Consider the following 25,871-nt stretch of genomic DNA (forward strand, 5'->3'; position numbering starts at 1 on the left):
TCTCCAGGAGGGACCAGGAATGTTACCCGTCCTAAGCAGATGATGCACAAGGCAACTTAGCTCCTGTGGCTGGATGAAAACTGAGCAGGTCCATTCATAGGAGACCCCGGCAACTGCTCTTTGGCAAAGCTGAATGGGCAACCCTGAGCAGATTGTCTCCAGGGGATGTGACCTTCAGCTTCAAGTGATTTTGAATGTGTGCTTGAATGGGCCCCCAGAACAGCACAGAGCCCAGCCTAAGGGTCAACTTATTTTTGAGCAAACATTTCAAATCTCCATCCACAATTATTGAATAGCTACAATGAGGCAGATCTTGTACTAGTTACAGGTGATATAGGAGAGGACAAGAGGAAGCTTCTGTCCTTGGTTTGCCTATAGTCTAGTGATGGAGAAATAATATTAAAAACTAAGAATGGTGATAAGCACAACTAGCATTTGTGAACAATATTAGGGATCAGATAGGAAAGGGAAGTTGAGAGAACTTCATCTGTTCCCTCTTTGGAAATAAAGTATGAAAAGCATGAGTCTTGGATCTTGAAAGGTCCCAGAGCAGAGTGGTCCAGGATCTAGCCTCTGGTTGGTCCCACTGACTTCCATTAGAGTGGAAGTTCGGCATGGGGCGTCATGATGGGCAGAGGGAGCAGAACAGACAGGCATCTGGGTCTCTCTCCACTCCACCCTGGTTGGGGATGGAGAAGAATGGGGTGAAATCAGTAGGGAGATTCAGAAAACACATCAAGTCTCCTTCCACTGACCTCTTTCTTGGCTTCTGCATCATGGAGCTCTTCCCTTTCCCTTCCCTCAGTCCTCTAACATGGATGATTGGGGCTGGACCTGTCTAGGTATGGAAACATGGTCTCCTGTCTACAAGTCATTGACTAGTCCTGCTGTATCTGGACCAGGGTTGCTGGGGAGACCCTTCCTTCCTTCCTTCCCTCCTTCCCTCCCTCCCTACCTCCCTCCCTCTGTTTCCCCTCCTCTCCCCTCCCCTTCCCTTTCTTTTTTTGATAGAGTTTTGCTCTTGTTGCCCAGGCTGGAGTGCAATGGTGCGATCTTGGCTTACTGCAACCTCCGCCTCCTAGATTCAAGTGATTCTTCTGCCTCAGCCTCCCAAGTAGCTGGAATTACACTGGGATTACAGGCATGCACCACCACACCCAGCTAATTTTTTGTATTTAGTAGAGAAGGGGTGTCACCATGTTGGTCAGTCTGGTCTTGAATGCCTGACCTCAGGTAATCTACCTGCCTTGGCCTCCCAAAGTGCTGGGATTACAGGCGTGAGCCACTGCACCCAGCTGCTATATTTTCCAATTCTTCTCTCCTTTCACCATTAATTCCTTTTTTATAGCATTTTAAAAATTATTAGGACAGGTGCAGTGGCTCATGCCTGTAATCCCACCACTTTGGGAGGCCGAGGCAGGTGGATCAAGAGGTCAGGAGTTCAAGATCAGCCTGGCCAAGATGGTGAAACCCCGTCTCTACTTAAAATAAAATTAAAAAAAAAAATTAGCCTGGTGTGGTGGCAGGTGCCTGTAATCACAGCTGCTCGGGAGGCTAAGGCAGAGAATTGCTTAAACCCGGGAGGTGGAGGATGCAGTGAACTGAGATCATGCCACTGCACTCCAGCCTGGGTGACAGAGCGAAACTCCGTCTCAAAAAAAAAAAAAATATTCAACAGAACTCTGATGAGTGACATCAATATCACGTGTCCTTATTCTTGTCCTAAGAATCTCAGCAGGGCCAGAGTTATTAGGAGACCCCTTCAGTCCTCACTCACTTGGTGCCTTCCTCACATCTTTCTTCCTCCTTGGGTCCAGTTCTGGAAGTTTAGCCCCAAAGGAACCATTATCATTACTGCACACTGGCTGCAGCTCCACTGGGGTGGATGAGAGCTGGGGGCCATCTCAGGCTGAGTGGATGCCTTGACAGCAGGAAAAACAAAAGATGTTCACTGAGACAGTAAGTGAGACTGGAATAGAAGCTGGGAAGAAAAGGGGGTGGGAAAGAGAATCTCAGAAACTCAGTTGTCAGGAAAACAAAGGCCCTGCATGGATAATGAGATGACACAATTTATATGGGACCTTTGAACATGGATCTTAGAGTGGGGAGGAACAGGAAGAGGGCAGAGGGGTAATCTCAGCTTGGAGAGTAGACAGGCAACTGGACACAGGGCTAAAGGGTGCTCATCACTCAGTGACCACAAATCTCCATCTGGTTTGACCTTAAAATTAATCTGGTTGCAGCAATAGAAGGTGAAGCCCTCCCAGCCAGAGGGCTCAGGCTGGGACTGGCTGAATTCTCACAGCTCACACTGCAATATTGATGGTCTCTTTCCATTTACACCCGGGATTGAGACAGCAGGAATGTGTCTGTGTCAGCAGAGGGCACTCCTTACTAACAGGCTGGGCTTGCTCTGAAAGACTGGGCTAATGAAGGAAGACTCAGCCTCAATCAGGAAGAACCAAATTAGCCCGTCTTCACAGCCAGAGGGGTCCTGGCTGCCTTACTCAGAGCTGGAACAACAGCCACCTGTATGGTGCTACTGGCAGGACTGCCTGATGCTGGAAGAGCAGCTGACGTGGGTTCTTGTCTGACGGCGTGTCATTTCATCCTCCGAATATTTATTGAGTGCTGAGTGTGTTAGCACTCTTCTAGGGCTGGGGACACAGAAGAGATGAATGAGGAGGCAGTATTTTGTGGTGATTAAGAGAGTGTGACCTGGAATATTCTGCCTGGGCTAGAGTCACAGGTTTGCTGCTTCCTGTGTAAACCTGGGCAATGGACTTAAGTTCCCTGATCTGCACTGTCTTCATATATAAGATGGCAAAGATGATAAAAACACTGTCTCAGGATTATTCTGAGGGTTAAATAAATTAATACAAATAAAGTGCCTTCAACACTTCCTGTCATATGTTAAGTTCTCATTAATGCTGGCTACTATTCTTTTCCCATGAAGGGCATATGAGAGTTGGTCAACAAATATCTGCTGGGATTCTGCTATATTCCAGGACCTCTGTCAGGTGCTGGGGATGGTGTGGTGAAGGCAGATGTGACAGTACCTATATGGAGCTTACAATCCAGGTGATTGATTAGAAAGTATCCTAAATGCTGGAAAGCACTTTGGGATGTTACAGGAGCTAGTGTTGGCTCTGCTCCCACAAAACAATGTGAGCTTGGGACAGTCAATTCATCTCTCTGGCCTTCACTTTCTTCATCTAGAGAGGGAAGGGTCCTTGATGGTGCTATTGCAAGCTGGTAGCCATGGTGATAATAGTACCCTCAGATCCATCTAGCAATTCAAAGGGTCCATCATGGGGAGGTTCCACTGACTCACAAGCCCCCGATACATCTTTCTTGTCCCCTCCCCACACGTATCAGTAGGACTTATGGTCTATCATGATGCTTTTGGGGTTAGTGTTGTCTTTCTACCCACAAAGGTGATGATCCTTGACCAAGTTAGTCTCTGAGATTCCTTCCAGCTTCAATATTCAGAGCCCATGAAAACTTCTTCCCTTTGGACCTGCTAGCTGGTCTAGAATCCCCCTTGTTCCTTCTCTGTCAAAACGCAATTGTTACTTGCATGGTGACTTCAGCTGAGGAGCTCTGAGTTACTAGATCTTATGGTCATATGGGCCCTCCACCACGGCAAGTGCTGGAGGAGGACAGTTTCACAATAGAAGACCCTCGGGTCCTGGCTGTCAGAGCCCAGCTAAGGGTGAGACTGGCAGTCTGTTTCTGAATAACAAGTGAACAATCAGTTGCACATAGAAAACCTTGAATGGGCAAAGACAGCATGGCTGCTGTTTTCAGAATTTCTGGTTGATTTGATCCTTGTCTGACTTGAAAACCATACTTCTCTCTGAATCATCCTCCTGAAGCAGAACAAAGCTCTGCAATGACATTTGTGCAAAAAAAAAAAGTGAGGTAGGAAAATGGTCTTGTTGAGTCTTGTTATGGAAAAGACAACTGGTATCTCCCCTTCACTCTTGAAGGATGTATATAAGAGGTCAATTCTTTCAAAGATTTGTCACACACCTGATAGGTCAATCGCTTTGATTAAATACAGGATGTAAAAATTAATTCTCTGGGATTTCTGACTCTTCTTGGTTATGGAAAGGGGACTGTGGTGCCCACTGTTTGCTGCCCTGTCCCAAAAGCTGCCTTATCCCAAAACTGTGCTGCTGTTTGAGTCCGATGCCTGACTGCCCAGCAAGTCAGTGAATCTTCCAAGTGTGTGTTGTGCTAGTGCCTTCCTCCCATAGATGAAACATGGGTTAACGTGGGTTAGTGTATGAAGACTGTAATGGGGTCTCGTGGACTCTGCAGTGCCAGCCTAAGCATGGAAAAAGTATGGAGTGTGGGAAGTCTCTCTTCCATGTTCCCAACCTCCTCATCAGTTTGTTTAACCTTCAGATGCTCCTTCATACACCCACCAACAGGAATGTCAGAAAATAAGATTAAGCAACCTTAGTGGCTTCCTGGCACTAACAAAATAACTCCTTGCTGAAGCATTCAGTGCCCTTTACAGTCAAGGTGCAATGTTCCAGTGTCTCTTTCAAGCCATTCTAGTGTTTCTATATCAATTTACTCACTAATCTCTAAACACATTGTGATGTCTCATATGCCTGTGGCTTTTCTCCTGCCCATCCAAAGTGGTAATATCCTGTTCCTGTCTGCCATAGACTGAACTTTTCTTAAGCTGCCCAGTTAAAAATGTACCTTTTGGGGAGGCTAGAGAGAGCAGTGGTTATCAGTGTGGGGAACAGGCCTGAGTGTGAACCCCAGCCCCATCATCTTGGGTTGGGAGAGTTTGAACAGGTTCCTGACTTTATAAAAGGGAGAGAACATTATCATCCTTAGAGGGTAGTTCTGAGGATTAAATATTCATATGATAATGCTTGTAAAGTTGCACAGTTCACTGTGGGCACATAGCAAGCCCTAAGAGAGCTATTCTTAGTAATTTTGTAGAACCTTGTCTTAGTCTGTTCAGGCTGCTATAACAAACTCCCATTGAGTGGGTGGCTTATATACAACAAACATTTATATCTTACCGTTCCAGAGACTGAGAAGGCCAAGATCAAGGTGCTAGCAGATTCCGTGTCTGGTGAGGGCCTGCTTTCTGGTTCATAGACAACCATTTTCTTGCTGTGTCCTTACCTAGTGAACAGGAGAAGAGAACTCTGTGGGATCTCTTTTATAAAGTTGCTAATACCATTCATGAGGGCTCCACCTTCATGATCTAAACACCTTCCGAAGACCCCATTCCCTGATACTGTCACTTCAGGGGTTAGAATTTCAACATATAAATTCAGGGGAAACACAAACATTCAATCTATAGCGAACTTCAATAAAACTTACCATCTATAATGATAGACTGTACCTCCATCATAGTAGTAAATGTATTGTTCAAAGAGGACTCTACATATGTGTCTCATACAAATTTCTGCAGTTTCCTCAGAGTAAAGGACTATGTCTGATTAATCTTTCTCCCACTATGCCTTATGTCAAGCATATTATATAATAGAGGTTTAATAACAACTGCTGCAAGGGATTTATGGTTGATAGGTCAGTTCTGAACATCCCAGCAGAAGTTTAGCAGTGTTCCACCAGTGCTGAAAATATTGCTTTCCCTTTGGGTGTCCATTCAGGTGCAGTTTGCTTGCAGAATTATGAGGAGCAAAGATCTGTTTAAGAAAGCGTTTCTTTCTCTGTTTGCACAAGAAGAGGGCAGGTCTATTCAAGGGAGCTCTGAGGTGTCCAAGACCACAGTCAGACTCTACTCTCTGATCTCCTGAGAGAGAGCTTCAGCCTCTATGCTGGTGAGAACACTTTTCCAGGAGTGACAATGGTAAAGGAAAGTGGGGAGAAATGTGACGAAGGAAAATTATGAGAGCCTACAATAAGGAGGTAATGATAGATGCTGTTCTTACTGACTGGCAGTAAAGAAAGGGAAGTAAGAGAATGTTGAAATCTATGACAGAAATAGGACATGAGGAAAGGAACTAGTTCTGTGGAAGAAGAAGTTTTTGATTTTAGATGGATTGAGTTGAAGTAACCATGGAACAGAAATCTCTAGTAGTGGAAAAGTTTTTAAACCTGAAGCTCAGGATGGAGATCTGATAAGCAGCATGCATTGTGACTATAGATAACAATTGTATTGCATACTTGAAATTTGATAAAGCGTAGCTCTTAAGTATTCTAACCACAAAAAAAAGAAGAAAAAAATGTGACATAATATGTTAACTACTTTCATTTGATTACTGTTTGATGGTGATTATTTCACAATGTACATGTATATTAAAACATCAAGTTGCCCACCTTAAATATACATAATTTTTATTTGTCAATATACTTCGATAAAGCTGTTTTTAAAAAAACCAACCTGGAGCCCAGAAGAGGAGATACAGATTTTTGAATTATTTTCTTGGAAGCCGTAGTTAAAGCTTTGATGGCTATGTGATTCTTGGGAGTAGAAAAGTTAGAGGGAAGAATAAAGTCCTGAGAAGCACTTAATGCAAGGGGAGAAAGAAGTCCAAGGAGGACAGGGCTCCGAGGATGGGGAGCAAATGTGAGGTCAGAGTGAGATTGAGCCCTGACTGCGGGAGCTAGGGAGGAAAGTCACTAGGAAAATTGAGGATGCAAACTAAGTCAATTACTGCAGAGAAGGAAAGCATGGGGCCTGTATCAGACTCCTGCAGTCAGATGTTAGGTGCTCATGAGAAAGCTTTAAATTGGTCAAAGAAGATATAATAGAAGAGGCCTGTTATGGGCTGAGTTTTATGCTCCCAAAATTCATGTGTTGAAGTCCTAACCCCCACTTTCTTAGAATGCAACTGTATTTGGGGATAAGGTCTTTAAAGAGGTGATTAAGTTAAAATGAGGTCATTAAAGTGGGCCCTGATCCAATATGATTGGTATCTTGATAAAAAGAGGAGATTAAGACACAGACACCCACAGAGGGAAGACCATGTAAAGACACTGGGAGAAGGTGACCATCAACAAGCCAAAAAGAGAGGCCTCTGAAGAAACTGTCAACCAAAATAACAAATATAGACAAACCTCTAAAAGTACTGAATTTAGCTGGGGGAAGCATTGCAATGTGGAACACGTGTGCCATAGTAAACTATGGGCGTATTTGAGGAGGTTGAGGCAAGGGGAGGCTTTTAAAGGCAAAAGGAGGAGTACACGTACATCACAGGAGCTGACACCAGTTCATTAGTGGAGACAGTGTGTCAGGCAAGTGTTCCTGTGCATCTCACTGGCTGTCCTTGTGACTCTTGTAGCAAGCTGCAGTTTAGAAAGTCCTTACCAAAAGCTCTGTGACAGGTATGTGTGCATAAGAGCCCTCCAGACAGTCTTTGTGCTAGTTCTTATCATAGATGTGTGTGTGAAGGCCTTCCGTTCCTAAAATCTTGACTTTTTGTTTGGGTGACCTAAGTGACTTCATCTTGATATTGACAACTTTCACAAAACCAACCCTGCCAACATCTTGACCTTGAACTTTCAGTCTCCAGAATTGTAAGAAAAAAAATTTGTATTGTTTAAGCCAGCCTATCCATGGTGCTTTGTTATGGCAGCTCTAGCAATTAGAAAAAATACCAGACATAATTTACCCATCATTTTTATTCTGGAATCCAAAGAAAATAGGAATATCAGTAGCAGAGAGGAAGACCATAATGCACATGGCCACATTTCTTCACAGGGGCAGCAATCAATGCAGGGGGCCTGTAAGACTAAGGCTGTAGTTTTCAGTTTGTCTGAATACTGTAATAACCTGAGGGTTAATTTGAAGGAAAAAATCTTGATGTCCCGGCATCACCCCAGACTCCTAAAGAATTTGGAAGTAGAACCCCGATATCAGGACTTCAGAAAACTCCTCAGGTGATTCCAATGTGCAGCAAAATGGAGAACCAACAATCTAAAGAAAAATCCATCCACCAAAGGCCAGAGGAAACAGACAGAGTTTCTGAAAGTCCATCGGGCAGCAAAGGCCCAGCCACACTGGGAAGTCCACAAGGAACAGAGGCCTATGAGATGCAGACTTTTAAGGGCTCTTTGGGTGGGCTTGAGGACTGCACACAGAAGACCATGGCTTGGTCTTGCGTGATACAGGATGTGCTCCTTTTGTTGTTCCCCAGAATGTGGTGAAGTCCTGAGAAGTTGTCAGGAGGAAAGGACATGAGGTATGGATCGAGCAATAAAGATATTATTCAATCCTTGCTACCCTCTAAGAGAGCCAAAAATTTGTGGAAAAGAAAGGGAACAGATACTTAGTAAGGGAAGTTTGTGTTACATTTAAGTCCATCTCCCATTCAACAAAATAGGAATTAATATGCCCATGTCATCAAAGAGGAAGCTGAGGGGCTCTGCAAGATTTGTAAATTTTCCTAAAGACATATATCTGGCAGAGTTGTATTTTGAACCCAAGTCTATCTGACTACCATATTTCATGATATTGCCATCACATAGTGCTTTCTCCCAATGAAAGTATGAGTAGCGGTAGTGTAGGATAGGAAGCATGCTGGACTTTTATTGTGTCATTTTAGCTAAACTGGAACTACATTTCCTAGAATTCCCTGCCCCGCATGGTTCCAAATTACTATGGGCCACAAGAGACATTTTCATGCAAGATTTGGAAGGTAGAAGTGATGTAGCAGCCACGTACTTGTTTTTCCTGGAGAGTCCTCGACACCCAAGGCCCTGTTGCAGCTGACTCTCAGAGCTTACTGTGCTCACTGTGCTGGCATAGGGTAGCAGCCTGCGGCGACTCAAGCTTCTGCAGGGTCTTCTTCAGCTTCTCTGACTCCTGGCCTCATTCATGTTTGGCTTAGTAGTGAAAGGTGCCACCTTCATCCTCATCATTGATGAGGACATCCTCATTGTCCTCATTGATAAGCAGGACATCCTCATCATTGAGGCTGTCACCTGGAGATGCTGAGAGACTAATGCAGGTTCCAGCTCATGCTCATGGGTTCCATTCATTCTTGCAGGTTCCAGGTTATCCTTGCTTTTCCCAAATGCCTGCCCTGTGGACTTCAGGCTGCCACACCAGACACAGAAGAAACAGCCTTCTGTAGACTGTTTAACTATTTCTCACAGTTGTGTAATGCCAAATCCCTACAATAAATCCCTTATTATTTATATTGCCTAGTAGGTCTGTTTCTTTTATTGAAATCTGACTGACATAGGGAAGCATGACTAGGGAAACTTTTTTTTTTTTTTTTTTTTGAGACCGTCTTGCTTGGTCATCCAGGCTGGAGTGCAGTGGCACAGTCAGCCCACTGCAGCCTCAGCCTCCCAGGCTTAAAGGATCCTTTTGGAAACTTTGTTAGGACACAAAGTAGAACTACCATGCTGAGAAATTCTGTTCCTGGATATCCCACAGGCAGGTAGCTCATCAGAAACACTGTTACATATTCTGGAATCAGAAAGCAGTTTTGAACCATGGGGTTGGAAAGTATGTTTCAGCTCAGTGGCTTATGGCCCATGACAGGTGAGCAGCCAATCAGTGACAAAGAGTGCCACCACCTCACTGTGCTGGGTCCTGGGGCAATCATCAGCCTCACAGGAAACGTTTTCAGAATGCTCTGTACTCAGAAAGAGGTTGAAGGATGCTCCTCTTCCAGAGGGAGCTGAGCCCAAGGGGACATCCCTGTGATAAGAGTGGTTCAGGGGCCAGGCACTGTGGCTCACGCCTGCAATCCTAGCACTTTGGAAGGTTGTGGCAAGTAAACTGCCTGAGCTCAGGAGTTCAAGACCACCTTGGGCAACATGGCAAAACCCCAGCTCTACTAAAATACAAAACGTTAGCCTGGCATGGTGACGGGAGCCTGTAATCCCAGCTATTTGGGAGGCTGAGGCACAAGAATCGCTTGAGCCCAGGAGGTGGAGGTTGCAGTGAGCCAAGACCTCACCACTGCACTCCAGCCTGGGCAACAGGGCAAGACTCTGTCTCCAAAAGTACAAGTAAAATTTAAAAAAGTGGCTCAGGATTGGGAGATCCTTTTCAGGCCTCACAGTGAAGCTCCACCATTTCCCCCATGTCAGCCTGGACCCCAGGAGCTCTGAGGGTGTGGAGACAGTTAGACACTGGAAATGACAGAGAAAATGGGACTGTCAGAGAAGGCCCCTGCTGCTTCCACAGTCCTCCCATCTGTCCATCTACTCAAGGAGGCTAGAACAGGTAAACAGCCCATTCTCATATCTAACATCCCCATATTCCTGATCTTACGTTCAGAAGAATCACCCCCAGAGCTGTTCTGAAGAATTTTAAGCAACATTCCATACACCTGTCCTGAATCCTTAGTTCCCATAAATCCCTCATGGCTATCCTTCTAGGACCCTGTAGTACCGTCATCATCACCACCACCAAAAGCAATAGCAACACCATGGAGCTGGCAAATTATCTCCCAGGCTCTGCTACATAAAGTGGCTAATTGTTCTCCATAGGGTTGGCTTCTGGGTCCTCACTGAAACATTCTCATGATGCCTCTAGGGATATTGACCGTACTTTGAGATTTGCTGGTTGAGATGAATGAAGGTAAATATCCTTCTCATATTGATATTTACCTGCCCACTAAACATACAGCCTTGGCTGTTCGCAGCTGAACAGCATCACCCCCACTCACAACAGAGGTCATCTGTTTACTCTCTGGGAATGTCTAGTGCTCTTTTCCAAACCTTCCCTGTGCCTTCTCTGTATCAGGAGAATGTGGTGTCCCCTCGGACCTTAGACACCAAGGAGCCAAAGAAGAGCATTATTCATTCTCTCACCCTACTTTAGGGAGGGAAATGGGCTGGGACTCATGGTCAATGTAAATACGGGGACCCCTGAGTGAACACAAGATATCACAGGCTGGGTTTCCAGGAAGGCGGATGCTGAGATAGAAATGAACATGTAGGAAATCTGTTATGGAGTGATCTCTGTATCAAAAACTCTCGAAAGGAAGGAAACAACTTTGTGTAGAAGGAGAAGCTGGGCTTTGATGCCATCTCCACAAAAGTCTCAGCCAACCCTATAGACACCCTGAGTCTAGGATGATCTTTCAAAGTGGTCCTGGGTTGAGATTTAGGGGCTCTGCCTTTATACCCTAGTGTGGACAGCCACTGGATACAATGCTCTGGAAAGGGAGGATGACCCTGGATGGAGTGGCCAAAGCCTTTCCCAAGAGGGCTTATAATAGGATTATGTGCTGGCAGCAATTCTAGCAGCTGGGACAATAAGTCCATTCCTGACAGGGGATCTGGGTGGCGCATCACAGAATCCATTACGTAAAATAGGAGTCAATTTTGAACATATTTCTGTGGAGGAGGGCAAAATCCCTGCCTCTTCATGCAGGAACATGTGGCCTCCAGATACAGATCACTTTGGGAACTCAGAAAGGTTAGGGTGGGTGAATCCTGACACATCATAGGGCATGTGTCTGGGGGCTCACTGGGTAGCTCTGAGGGAGGATACTGGAGGGTATAAACCCTGACTTGAAGATCACTACCGAAGATCATAAACCCCCCTTTCTTCTCATGTGTACAGACTTATCTCAAGCATAATGATTTCCCTGACACTGTCTTCTCTCTGCTTCAGCCCATACTAATCTCTCTCTTTTGCACTGTTCCAGGTTTGTAGACCACGTTTCCCAGTTGTTTATCAGCTTTGTGTCAGAAGAGATCAGTTCACTTACCCTACTGACTTCCCCTACAACCTCTATGGCTAGCTGATGGGCACCCCATAATTACCTAGTGTAAATATTTGGTGGTTTTACTGACTGGAAGAAGAAGGCTATAGAGATGTAGAGGCCTTATAAAGCTTGGGATTTATGGAATATCATGATAACCATCCCAGTTCTTTGCATCATTGGGAAATGGAGGAGACCAGGGTGACTAATGGACCTAGCTGCTTTCAAGAGGAACCCTGTTTCTAGGAACAAAATAGAAAAGAAGAAACAAATATCTGTCCCCTTCCCTTCTGCTTAGCCCTCAAACTGGCAGACAGGTCCCTCCGACACTCATTATTTACTTGAATCTGGGGTTGTTGACTTTCTTCCTATACCCTGTGACCTTTGTGTTCTCCCTCTGACATCAGTGCACAAAGAACCTTTAATTTTTTTCTGTCTCCAGAGTGTGAAGCTCTTGGACTTGCATCAGCTTTGCTCTAAGAGCTCTGCCATTTCTAAACAAGCCAAAATGAAGCTGAGTCTCTCATATCTGGAAGAATTTGGTCCCTGAGCTCTCCTCCATGGGATACTAGTATCTGGCTTTTGGGACAGAAGGTTGAATAAGTTCTAGAGAAGATTCAAACACATTTCCCAGGGCAATGAGCTCAAATTTCTGGTAAGAATTGCATTGTGTCCTCAGCACTAGAACATGGGCCATACAGCCCGTGGGACACAATGACCCATGGCTCACATATCTCTTTAGGAGACTAATCTGGGAGAGTGCTAATCAAAGAGATTTCTCTTGTCAGCACCTCTTTCTCTATAAACCAGTCCACTCCCTCTTCCAGCCCAGGCCCATGAAGAGAGTTAGCCTTGCCCTAAGCTTTGAGCCTCATTGTTTAGAAGGTTTTGAGATTTTGAGATGTCCTGCAGTGGTACTTGTGTTTGTCACTAGGGTCTGTGATTGACTTGTCAAAGCCTGAGGTTTTTTTTTTTTTTTTTTTTTTTACTAAAATAAAAACTCTTTCTTTCATCTTAAGGAAGTCAGAGTAGTTCATAACTTTTCCTCCTTACCCGAGCCTCCAGGTATCACAGAGCTGCGGTGTCTCCATCAGAGATAGACTGTGTGGCCTTGAGATCAATCTGTTCACTTTTTTCAAGTTCGTCTAATTTGAGTCTATAGGAGAAGAAGCCATGGCCCTCAATGTGCCTGAAGATGTTCTGCTTCCACATTAGCCACAGGAACCATTTGCCTGACCACTTCTCTGTCCGGAGACCCATCTGCCTGACCACTTTTCATGGGATGCCACAACTCCCATGGAAACTTATGCTTTTCCCTCTCCAAGCTCATTCTTCATTCAGAAGTGGGGTTTTTCTTAACTTGAGTTTCCTCTTTTACTTGGAGAAAAAGGCAAATATGCAGGGTTCTTCAGGTATTAATCTGCATTCTCTAGTAAAACTCACTTGAATTCTATTTGAAAGAGATTCTTTATTCCATCACCCCTCTCATTCCTCACTGTCCCAACATATTCTCTTTTATTTAGGGGAGAGAAATTCTTTGCTTGTTGCATTGACCCTGGACTTCTTTGCCCTCAGATCCATTTTCCACCTTGCCCTTGCTCTGCTCTTTGCCACACGGGATAATAATGGAGTGCTTCTGTGCATGCCAACATGTTGGTTTACTAAGTCAAATAACACCACTTCATGATAGGCAGCTAAGGTCACATGCGACTTTGTGGCCCATGGTCAAGGGTTCAGTCTCTATTAGGACTTAGTAGCAAGTCAGAAGTTAAGTTTTCAAAAGAAGACTAGTTATCTACAAAGGTGGACATGGCTTTGCTACAAAACGTGTCCTTCACCCTGGGAAATATGTTTTGACATGTCTAAGAACCCTGGACCACTAGAAATTTCACCAAAATGGGATTTATTTACCACCTTCTGGCATGTATATTTCCTACTCAGATGTCTAGAGTTGCTGCTTTGTGCTCAATTGGTCTAATCAGTATGATGCCATTGATCTAATGGATGAGTGTGTGATGTCCTATGAAGAAGAGAAACTGATCAAGGTCTTTGTGATTCTATGACACAGGTCTGAAAAGCTGATATAGCTCAAAGTTAGGACAATAAAGTGTATTGTAAATGCTTCTGGTGGTCTCAATTAACAGGAATTGAGGTTAAAAAAAGGCATTTTCCAGGTCAAAAGCTGCATGGTGAGTGCTAGTAGCAAGATGATTTGCTCTGTCAAACAAAACCACATCTGGACCAGCCACTGCAATTGCTGTTCTTCAAAATACACCTGTCATTTGCACAAACCAAATAAGTGAGTTGAATGGAGGATGTGATAGGAATTTCTCCCTGTGTTCTTTCAAATTAATCTATAAATGTAATAAAATCCCAATAAAAAGTTCACCTGGATTTTTTTTAGCCATTTAATATACTTACTCTAAAATTTTATAGAATAATAAAAATCTATGAAAGTCCAGGTTAACTTTGATAAAAAAGAACAAAGAGTGGTTTTATATTATCAGATATTAAGGTAGATCAGAAGTCCAGGGCAATTAAGTCAGTACAATGTATGTGCAAGATCAAATAAATAAATCAGTGGAACAGAGTAGAGAGATCATAGACCTTGGGTGCGCACACACACACACACTTAAGGTTGACATCACAAAATAATGGGGAGTGCATGACCTGGCCTATTTAGTACATGGTGCTAGATTACTCTAAGGGAAAACAATTTGGACTTATACCTAATATCAAATGTGAAGTTGGACTCCAAAAGATCCAAGGCATAAAAAGTAAAACTATAAAATTAAGGGAAGTTTTGCGATTTTGGAGCCAAGAGGGACTAAACAAAACTCTAAAAACATATGTTAAAAGCAAAAATTGGATGAGTTTTATAGTTTAATTTTTTTTTTTTTGAGACGGAGTCTCATTCTGTCACCAGGCTGGAGTGCAGTGGCATGATCTCAGCTCACTGCAACCTCGACCTCCCGGGTTCAAGTGATTCTCCTGCCTCAGCCTCCTGAGTAGCTGGGACTACAGGTGTGAGCCACCACGCCCGGCTAATTTTTGTATTTTTAGTAGAGACGGGGTTTCATCAGATTGGCCAGGATGGTCTTGAACTCCCGACTTCGTGATCCACCCACCTCGGCCTCCCAAAGTGCTGGGATTACAGGTGTGAGCCACCGCACCCGGCCTATAGCTTAATTTTTTTTTTAAATCTGCTCAATAAAAGACACTATGGACAAAGTTGACTGATGGTAGAGTAGGAGGTAATGTTTGCAAAGCCTAAAACAAGCAAGAAACTTATATAGTAAAAGCAGTAGCTCCTATACACCAAATAGGAAAAACCAGAAATTATATTAACAAAATGGGCAAAGGACACAAAATGGTTATTTCATAGAAGAGGAAATTCAAAAGGCTAACAAGCACATGCAAAGATGTTTATGCTTTTTGATAATTAGAAAAATGGAAATAAAACACCAATTAGATCTCTGAGATCTCTCTTTATCCTCATCTGATTGGTAAAGTTAGAACACTAAAGGGTTGAGTGGGATGTGGGGTTAGGGAATGTTCTTGCCCTGTTGGGGGCACTAGTAACTTTGGGGACCGCTTGGCATTACTTCTTCCATCAATCACTCTCTCAGGTATATATCCAGAGATATTCTCACACAGGTCTATGGTGTGACATGAAAAAGCAAGTGTCAGTGTTTGTAGCAGTAACAAGTTGGGGACAATCTAGATATCCTTCACTGGGATTAGATAAGGGAAGCATGGTGGAATAACTTGCAGAAGTTAGGAGCAATGGGCTAGATGTACACATAACAAAATAGATGGGTCAAAACATAGTGCCAAGAGAAAAATGCCCAATAACATATGTAAATTAAAAAGTCTCAAGGAAAATGATACATGTATGTGTATCATCATGAAGTGATTGGGAGGCTGGGAAATGGAAATAGTAAGTAAAGACACAAGGAAATAAATAAACTAGAGAGAAAATTCCTATGGACCAATAAAGTGAGTGAGCCATGAACTGAGGGATTAACTCTATGTCTGAGGTTACAAAAGGAAGAGTAAGAAAAACAAACCAAAATAAACAAAAAACAAAGGAAGCATTAAGAAGAGAACAGATAACACAGAATAAAAAGGCAAGCATGCTTAATAAAATAAAATACTTTTATATTCAGTACAAAACCAAAACTCAACTGTACATTACGTGTAAGGGGCATATCTTAAAGAAAGTGACTCAGGAAAGTTAAAAGTAAAAGAATGGAAGGCTGAGTGTGGTGGCTCATGCCTGTAATCCTAGCACTTTGGAAGGCTGGGGCAGGCTGATGACCTGAGAACAGGAGTTTGAGACCAGCCTGGCCAGCATGGTGAAACCTCATCTCTAAAAAAAAAAAAAAAAAAATTAGCCAGGTGTGGTGGTGCATACCTGTAATCCTAGGCTGACTTGGGAGGATTTCTTGAACCCAGGAGGCAGAGGTTTCAGTGAGCCGAGTTCACACCACTGCACACTCCAGCCTGGGTGACAGAGCGAGACTCTGTCTCTAAAAAAAAAAAAAAAAAAAAAAAAGGACAAAGTCATATCCAGGCAAAAGCACCAGATAAAAGTGGAGGAGGTTAAAATATATGAGAAGTATCTAGGCCTCATAAATCTTTGAAATTGAATATCTTGGCATCAAAATACCTGACACATAGACTGGAGGAAACAGAAACAAAAACAGAAACAAACTCGAGCACAATGATAATAACAAATGACACCTGTAGACCTAGAAGATCCAGTGGATAAAAAATAAGGAAGCATATGATTTGAGTGATATGATTAATAAGTTCCTAATAGATACATATTGAACAATAGATCCTAGCAACAGAGAATTCACTTTTCTTTTTTTTTTTTTTTTTTTGAGACAGAGTCTTGCTCTGTTGCCCAGGCTGAAGTGCAGTGGCGCCATCTCAGCTCACTGCAAGCTCCGCCTCCCAGGTTCAGCCTCCTGCCTCAGCCTCCTAAGTAGCTGGGACTATAGGTGCCCGCCACCACACCCGGCTAATTTTTTGTATTTTTAGTAGAGACGGGCTTTCACTGCATTAGCCAGAATGGTCTCGATCTCCTGACCTCGTGATCCGCCCGCCTTGGCCTCCCCAAGTGCTGGGATTACAGGCATGAGCCACTGCGCCCAGCTGAGAATTCACTTTCTTTTAACTACTCATGGAACACCTACAAAAACTAACCATATTTTAGGTCACAAAGAAAATGTTTAAAAATCACAAATGCAATGAATTTTTTAAATCACAAAATTAGGGGAAAAGATTATCACTAGGTAATTTTGTAAAAAAAATCCCTCTATAAGGATCAGGAAAAATAACTAATGGGTACTAGACTTAATACCTGGATAACAAAATAATCTGTACAATAAACACCCATGACACAAGTTTACCTATATAACAAACCTGCACATATACCCCTGAACTTAAAATAAAGGTTAAGAAAAAAAAACAAATAAAATAAAAAATAAAAAATACCTCTTTCAATCAACTTTGAGATCAAAGAAGAAAATAAAATTGATTTTGCAGACTGAAAATAGTAATAACCAAAACACTACATATCCAAACCTGAAGGATATGACTAAAACATGTTCTCAGGAAAATTAATGAAATAGTTGGAATGAGTAACAAGAAAAAATGGAGATAAATGAACCCAGTATTAATCTTAAGAACTTACAAAAATATCAACAAAATAATTCAGATGAAGGCAGACATTATGAGTAAAATAAAAAAAAAACCCTCACAATAAGGAATATGAATAAACTCAAAAGCTTTTCCATGAAAAGCATATTGATATGCCACTGAATAACCTAATCAAGAAAGGAGTGGCAATGAATAAATATATATCTGAACACCTACATTGAATGGTTACTTTTCTAGAAAAATATAAATTACTAAATTTTATGTAAGAAGAGACAGTTAAATAAAAAGAATAATAGTCATGAAAAAAATTGAAGCACTGTTAGGGAGCCACACCTCTAAACATATCAGGGCAGATGATTTCGTACTAACTTTTTTTTTTTTTTTTTTGAGACAGAGTCTCACTCTGTCACCCAGGCTGGAGTGCAGTGGAGCAATCTTGGCTCACTGCAACCTCCGCCTCCTGGGTTAAAGCAATTCTCCTGCCTCAGCTTCCCAAGTAGCTGGGATTATAGGCACCCACCACCACACTCAGCTAATTTTTGTATTTTTAGTAGAGACAGGGTTTCACCATGTTGGCCAGGCTGGTCTCAAATGCCTGATCTGAAGTGATCTGCCTACCTCGGCCTCCCAATATGCTGGGATTACAGACGTGAGCCACCACTGCCAGCCTCATGGTAACTTTTTAAAAATCTTCAAGGGAATTGATAAAATTTAGTAGCATTCAAATTGTTTTTAAGCATAAAGAAACCTTTTAACATAATAAGAAATCAATATAGCATTGATATCAAAGTTTTTCAAAGAAAGAATGAAAGGCTACAGACAAATCCTCATTATAAATATCTGTGTAACCTAATGTAAATGATGAGTTAATGGGTGCAGCACACCAACATGGCACATGTATACATACATAAGAAACCTGCATGTTGTGCACATGTACCCTAGAACTTAAAGTATAATAAATAAATAAATAAATAAATAAATAAATATCTGTGTAAAAGTCTTATATAAGATACTACCAAAGAGAATTCAGCAGGATGTTAATATACATCACAGCCAGGTAGGGTTGAAACAATTATTTATTATTAGGAGATGTTAATGTAATCCACCATATTGTTAAAAGGAAACAAAAATAACACTGGGAAGATGTTTTAAAAATTCAACATGTACCTCTGATTAAACAGTAAATGAGTTTTGATGACTCATAGAGTGTGTTGCATCATGAAGCATGTGGCTTCTACCTTCCCTTAAGTCTGCACTCCCAAAGCTAGTAAAGGGCCTTTTTGAATAAATATTTATCTTCTTGAGAGGGAAGTTTTGTAAATACACATACATACATATAGACATATATGTGCATGTGGTATGTATTTTCTATATCTATGGAATGTCTGTTAATGTTGCATTGTTAAATTGAATAAACACTATAAAATAATATATAGATTATGGTACAATAAATTCAAATATATGTGTTAATACATGCTTATATATTATTTTACTGAAGAAAATATAAATGTTATTTTTATTCCTTATATGACCTTCAGGAAGTTTCAGAACATTAACAGCAGTTACTTCTGAGTGTTAGAATTTTGGCTGACTTTTATTTTCTTTCTTCTATACCACTTTTTTTCCAATGTGTTTTACCATTGTAATTTTTAAAAAATTGAAAAAATAACTTTTTTAAAACCTAGTTTATTTCCAAGCCATTAAGAAAGGAGATTAAGGCCGGGCGTGGTGGCTCACTCCTGTAATCCCAGCACTTTGGGAGGCTGAGGCAGGTGGATCACAAGGTCAGGAGATCGAGACCATCCTGGCTAACACGGTGAAACCCTGTCTCTACTAAAAATACAAAATAATTAGCCAGGCGTGGTGGTGGGCTCCTGTAGTCCCAGCTACTCGAGAGGCTGAGGCAGGTGAACAGCGTGAACCCAGGAGGCGGAGCTTGCAGTGAGCCAAGATTGCGCCACTGCACTCCAGCCTGGGCAACAGAGCAAGACTCTGTCTCAAAAAAAAAAAAAAAAAAAAGAAAGGAGATTAAATACCCATATTTTCTTTAATTTTGTCTGTTTTATATGTCCACATTTCTACCAGATGTAGGGCCCATTTCAGGTTATTTCTTGCTTGTTCCATCTCAGGCTGCCAAGGAGACAGTAACTGAGATTCCCAGCCAGGCACTTCTGGAAAAGACTAGAAAAGCCTGCTTGGCCAAGATGCCAATGTGGGGGACAATTTCACTAAGCTCAGCTTCTTTGGGAGTTGGGTTTTTCCCTTAATGCAGGTGGGGCTGAGACTGGCTCAGGAGAGTGGTGTTTACAGTCCTGCAGAGGGGATGGGGAGCCACAGGTAAAGTCTTAAAGTCCATCTGGGGTTGTGGTGCTCTCCAGGCCTGTGAGGCCAATGAGGATATGGGCCTGCTGATCCCCAGTCTCCAGATCTTCAAAGAGTATTAGGCAAGAATGCTATAGAGAAAAGGGGGAAAGGTGGTAAGGTGGGGAGACCCAGTAAAGTACTGTTCAGGCAAGCTCATAAGATCTCCCAGGAGAAGAGAGGCCCAGATTAAGGATGGATCCTGGCCCCAAGCCTCAGACTGGTTCCCCTCATCCAGACCATCCCAAAGCAGCCCAGGGACTTCTTCCCAGACTTTGCTCCACAGGAGGTCTTTATGAGTGTGTTTTGCTTGATCTTGTCCTACTCTGTGAGGAAGTTTGGCTAAATGCTATCCCACTTTTCTGACAAAGATAATAAGCTTTGGAGAAGTTTGCTACCTACATGGCTGGCTAGTCAGGGAGGTAAACCTCTAGCTCTGAACAGTTGACTCCAAATCTTGGATCCTTGCTAGTGCCCAGTACTGAGTCAATTTCCTTGAACAAGTCACAGGTTCTTACTAGGTCCTAAAGCTCAGCACTGGCCTAGTGTTTTAAAGACTTTTCTTCTCACCAAGGACCTCTGAAAGGCCACTCATTAGTTCTGGCCCATGGGACTGGAGGGCTCCATGGGAGGCTGGGGCTGGGGCTGCAGCTAGAGAGAGCAGTCAATCTTACTGGCTTCCACTCCAGTCAAGGCTCTATGGAGGCTTTGGAACCTGCAGTGGTCCCAGAATTTCTTCATTTTACCTCTACCCTTAGGTAGCTCTGTCCTTTACAGCTTGTGGCCTGGCTTTCTTGACAGATTCTGTGTTCTTCCAACTCCTCCTAGTCCCTATTAGAATCCAGAGATTCATTTTGATGAGCAGAGTTGTTTAGGGGAGAGAGCTGAGAAAAGCTGAAGAGATTATAGAACAATATAAGCAGTGTGATCTTGATGAAAATCACTCAAATTGTATAATTCTATGATTTTATAATTATTTTCCTAGCATTATGCCTCAACCCACAGTCACAAAAAATACCAGTGTTTTGCCTTTTGAGATGACAGATAAAGTCTAATAATATTAGCATAGATTATAGGAGAGCCCTTTAACTCTGGACCAGCTTAAGTGAAGTAATGGTGTTGCATTGAGCACATTTTTGCGTAGAGTGGTTGAGCGGTTCTGAAGAAGGAGGGGGCAATGGTGAGTAGTAAGGAGAATTGGAAGTGGCAGCACAAGGAAGGATCTTGGAGATGGGCTAGCCCACAAATACCACTCCCCAAGCCCTGCCATTACCCAACATCACACACTGCTCCTACATCCTCCTCATGCCCACAGTCAAAGGTCTCAATTTGCTCACATTCAGCCAGTGCCTCTTCTGTCCTATGGCACAGGGCAACCTGAATGAACACAGGTTGGGCCTCTTCTGCCACTCTTGAATACAACATGCCAGCAGGTGTGTGCTTGGCTGCTCCACAGCCCAGCTCCCGGCACACCATGGCCACATCCTTCATGTCCCAGCTGTCATCACACACGGTACCTCAGTGACCTTCCTGTTCCACTTCCACTCTTCCTTTGCAGTGGTGAGGACCATTAATCAAACGGACTTTGGTCGGGGGCTCTGCAAACAGAAGAGGTAAGAGCACACTCAGGAACGTACTCTTAAAGCAGCTCCCAGTGTTAAGAGAGGTTGTTTGATGTTGGTGTTGGTGATGTTGTGTGATGTGGGCTTAGGGTACTTGCAAAAGTAAGGAAGTACAGAGCTTCAGATCTGCCCTATCCCAATCACCATTTTACGAGCATCTCGCCCCACCAATGCCCCCCACTCAATGATACCTAAAAAGGAGCCCTTGCTTCCACTCTGACGATAAAGGGACGTGGGGACATAGAGACTTATGGTTTGGTTCTCACGAGCTCAAAAAATCTTAGAAACAGAGAAGGCTAGAATTAGATCTTTCCCAGAGATAGAGACTGAGGCCTAGAGTAGGAAAGGCCTAAGGTCAACTGAGTTATGCATTTTTCCTTTTAAAAACTGCTCTGTATGACACTGATGACTTCACCCATAATGGCAGGCCCATTTTCTCTGGGGAAGGGGGTGGTAGGAGTTGGATGGACACATTTACACGGACTGGTTAATCTCTAACATCTGCCTGTCTTGTTTTTATGGTTTTAAGCTGCAGTCATTGGAAAGAAACTCTTTTCTCTAGAATCTCTAGCAGAAAGGAGAGATGTAAGCCTAGAGCTATCAGTGGCCAGCTCTGCCTGTCTAAGAATGAAGCTAATGGCAGAAAGCAGAGGAAAGAAGGTGGACAACAAAGACAGAGCCCTTGCATCCACTTGCACACAAAGCCTTGTCCATTCTTGACCCCTCTCACCAACTTTGCTTTTTTTTTTTTCCCTCAAGCCAGTTTGTATGGGACTTCTGTCATTTGCAACCAAAATGCCCCATCTCACACAATTACTATGATCACGGCAAAGCCCCTGGGAAAAGGTAGACTTAACAGAATTATAGACAATAATGGGAATATGATTCTCAAAAATTAATAGATTAAACAGGACATATGTAAGACTCTACAGAGAATGAATAAATCAAGCAACTGGCTTAATTTTATAGAAAAATATATACTGTGTACCTTTAACAGAAAATTCATATTCTTTTCACTTTCTGTATGGAATATTTATATAAATTGACTATATGTTAGACCATAAAGAAATTCTTACTAAGTTCCCAAAAAGTAAAAATTATACAGGCCACTTTGAAAAAATGTTAAATACAAGGATAACAAAGAACTTTATGAGACACTAAGAAAATAAAGGATGAAAAAATCTATTCATAAGAAATTATTTTATAATAGTTATAATAATTTGCCAGGTTGAAAAACAAATGAAAACATATATTATACACACACTTTAGATATTAAACAAATGGAAATATTCATTAAAACTTTTAGGATAAGGTGAAAGTGTACTTAGAGGAAAACATACAGTTTTAAATGTATTCATTAGAAAACAAACATAAAAAATGAATAAGCATTTCAGGTAAGAAATTAAAGAAAAGGCAACATAAAATAAACTTAAAATAAAAAGAAGGAAGAATATACTGAAAGTAAAGGAGAAATAAATGAATTAGAAAACCAAAACCAAATATATTTGAATGATAAAACAATTTTCTATTTGTATAATAAAAATAAATCTAGGTATTTGAAAAGAGCAATGTAACAGCTGAACCTCTGGCAAATCTGGTAAGAGAAAAGAGACCACACAAACAAGTTAGAAATGAGAAGGACATGATCACAAACTAGAGGGCTTTAAAAAATTAGATGAAAATACTGTGGTTGACTGGGTGCGGTGGCTCTCGCCTGTAATCTTAGCACTTTTGGAGGCCGAGGTGGGTGGATCACTTGAGTTCAGGAGTTCCAGACCAGCCTGACCAACATGGTGAAACCCCATCTCTACTAAAAATACAAAAATTAGCTGGGTGTGGTGGTGCATGCCTGTAGTCCCAGCTACTTGGGAGGCTGAGGTAGGAGAACTGCTTAAACCCAGGAGGTGGAGGTTGTAGTGAGCCGAGATTGTGCCACTGCACTCCAGCCTGCGTTACAGAGCGACTCCGTCAAAAGAAGGAGGAGGAGGAGGAACAGAAGAAGAAAATAATACTATGGTCAACATTATGTGACAAATTTGAAAATCTAGAGCAAATGCCCAACTTTTTGAGTGAAAGGATTCAAATTGTGTTTTAAAAGGGTGAAAAATTTGAAAAAAGTGAATAAAAAAAGATCTGACAATGGAGAGAAAAATACACCAGGCTCAGAAAGTTTTTGGGCTAGTTCCAAAGACTAAGTAGCAGATAATTCCAATATTGTTTTCAATTGTTGCAGAGCACAGAAACCATGGAAACTTCTGAAATTATTCTTATGAGGCTAACCTATCCCTGAAACCTGAACCAGATGAGTAGAATTTAGAAAAGAAAACTCACTTATAAACAAAATGCTAAAATTTAAAATAAAATATTAGCAAGTGTTATGTAGTTACTACCTGCAATGACTAAGAAGGGTTTATAGGGGAAATTCAAGGATTGTTCTGTATTAGGACATCTATTAATGCAGTTCTCCACAATAATGGATTGAAGAAAAAAATGTACAGAACGGTCATAATATATTAACGTTGTGGCTAAGAGCACAGTTTCTTGATTCAGGCAGCCCTGGCCTAAAGTTCCGTCTTTGTACCTATTTGCTATGTAAACTTGGGCAAGTTACTTAATCTAAATTTTATTTCCTCATTTGTCAAATGAGAGTTGCTATGGAGATTAAGTGAGATAATTCTAGTAAAATTTTAAATCCCAGAATCTAGTCTGTTCACGGTTTTTCTACTTGTATTTACAAGGGTTAGTTGTACCTCCTCCCTCCCTGGAGCTCTGCACGTGCAAGATACGTCCTTATTTTTCTCAGGGAAGTCTTCCTCCTTTCTTCTTGCCTTACCGACCTGACTCCCAACGCTGACTTGACCCTAGCACAGTGCCCAATACCCAGTATCTATTTCACACGTTTTGCTAGTTCAGTGAAAGGGAACAGGAGAGACCAGGGGTTCGCCAGCAATGCTGCTGTTAAGATCAATTACGCAAGGCCTGGCGCGGTGGCTCACGCCTGTAATCCCAGCACTTTTGGGAGGCCAAGGCTAGTGGATCACCTGAGATCAGGAGTTTGAGACCAGCCTGGACAACATGACGAAACCCAGTCTCTACTAAAAATACAAAAATTAGCTGGGAATAATGGTGGGTGCCTGTAATCCCAGCCACTCCAGAGGCTGAGGTAGGAGAATAGCTTGAACCCGGGAGGCGGAGGCTGCAGTGAGCTGAGATTGCCCCATTGCACTCCAGCCTGGGCGACAGAGCGAGACTCCGTCTCAAAACAAACAAACAAAAGCCAAAACAAAAAACAAAAAACAAAACAAACAAACAAAAAACCCAATTACAGGGAGAGCCCTGGAGCATTAAGGCGCTTTCTAGAGGAACTCTGATTCCTCGAGGAGCAGAAATTTCCGAAGGAAAGGAAGCACCAGCCATTGCTTGGTATAATTGCAACAAGCTCTCTGGAAGGAGCTGTTTGCCATGTCCCACCTGTGACCGTGAGTGCCACCACCTCACTGCGCTGGGATCCCCAGCCATTGTCTGCCTCACAGGAGTAGTTCCCAGAATGCTCTGCGGCGACGGAGAGGTTGAAGGACGCTCCTCCTCCAGAAGGTGCTGAGGCTTTCCCCAGAGTCACATTTTCATGGTAACACAAAAACAGAAAGGGTGCAGACGCTCTCCTGTCTTCGCAGTGAAGCTCCACCACATGGCCAATGAAGGCCAGGGCGCCAGGAGCAATGAAGCTGAGGAGAAGACGCGACACTGGAACTGAAAGAGGCAGTAGGGTCCGTCAGCGAGGCTGGTCGCAACTCACAACCCACCCGGTCCTCGGCTCAGGAAGTCCTCGCCTCATAGCAGCCCGCCGGCCCTGGACTCTTTCCCACGTCTCACCTCGCACCTGCTGGTCTAACCCTGCAGGGGTGCTTCCGGCAGAGCTGTGCTGGGCTCTGGTGAAGAGCTCGGGATACATGGCCCCGCGTCCACCTTCTCACCCTCCTCTAGCTCTCTGCCACCGCTGCCGCTGCCACCACCTCCCCCATCACAAGACTACAGTGCCCATAGGGCCTCTTACCCTCCTCACGCCCTGTTTCTTGTCGTCACCTTGGAGCATCCTCGCTGCTACAGAAGGAAACTGACCCCAGCGGGGAGCCGCCGGCTAGCGGATTCAGACCACGCCGCTCACCTCTCACAGTGACACTCAGCAGCGCACTCTGAGCGGGGCCGTAGCTGTTGTCTGCTGTTGTAGTACTATCCTCCTGCATGGCTCTCCCTGATGGCAGGGGGCTCCGACTCTGCTCTTGGGGAACGCTGAGTTTTCCTCCCCAGACTCTCCTGCGTGTCCTCTCTGTGCCAGGAGAACGTGGTTTCCCCTGTGCCTTCAGCCACGGAGCAGACAAGGACCAGCGTCTCCCCTTCAACGGCCTGGCCCCCTGAGGGCTGGGTCTCCAGGGGCACCCCAGACACAGGGATCCCTATGTAAAAATGAGACCACAGGTAGGGGACAGCTGTGAAGGAGGGCGGAAGCCGGTATCACCTGCTGAGCATTAAGGCAAGTGGGGTTGGT

General features: G+C 43.1%; 1 long non-coding RNA gene across 1 annotated transcript; it reads right to left on the bottom strand.

Moving 5' to 3' along the window:
* Positions 1–2,054: 2,054 nt before the first annotated feature.
* Positions 2,055–24,874, bottom strand: LOC101138749 (uncharacterized). Its single transcript, XR_002008237.4, has 4 exons — positions 24,797–24,874; positions 21,041–21,301; positions 5,052–5,157; positions 2,055–2,657 (listed from the first exon to the last, which is right to left on the bottom strand). It is a non-coding gene; the product is annotated as an uncharacterized lncRNA (long non-coding RNA).
* Between the last annotated feature and the right edge of the window lie 997 nt (positions 24,875–25,871).

Source organism: Gorilla gorilla, chromosome 1 (genome assembly GCF_029281585.2).
Source record: "Gorilla gorilla gorilla isolate KB3781 chromosome 1, NHGRI_mGorGor1-v2.1_pri, whole genome shotgun sequence".
NCBI lineage: Eukaryota > Metazoa > Chordata > Mammalia > Primates > Hominidae > Gorilla > Gorilla gorilla.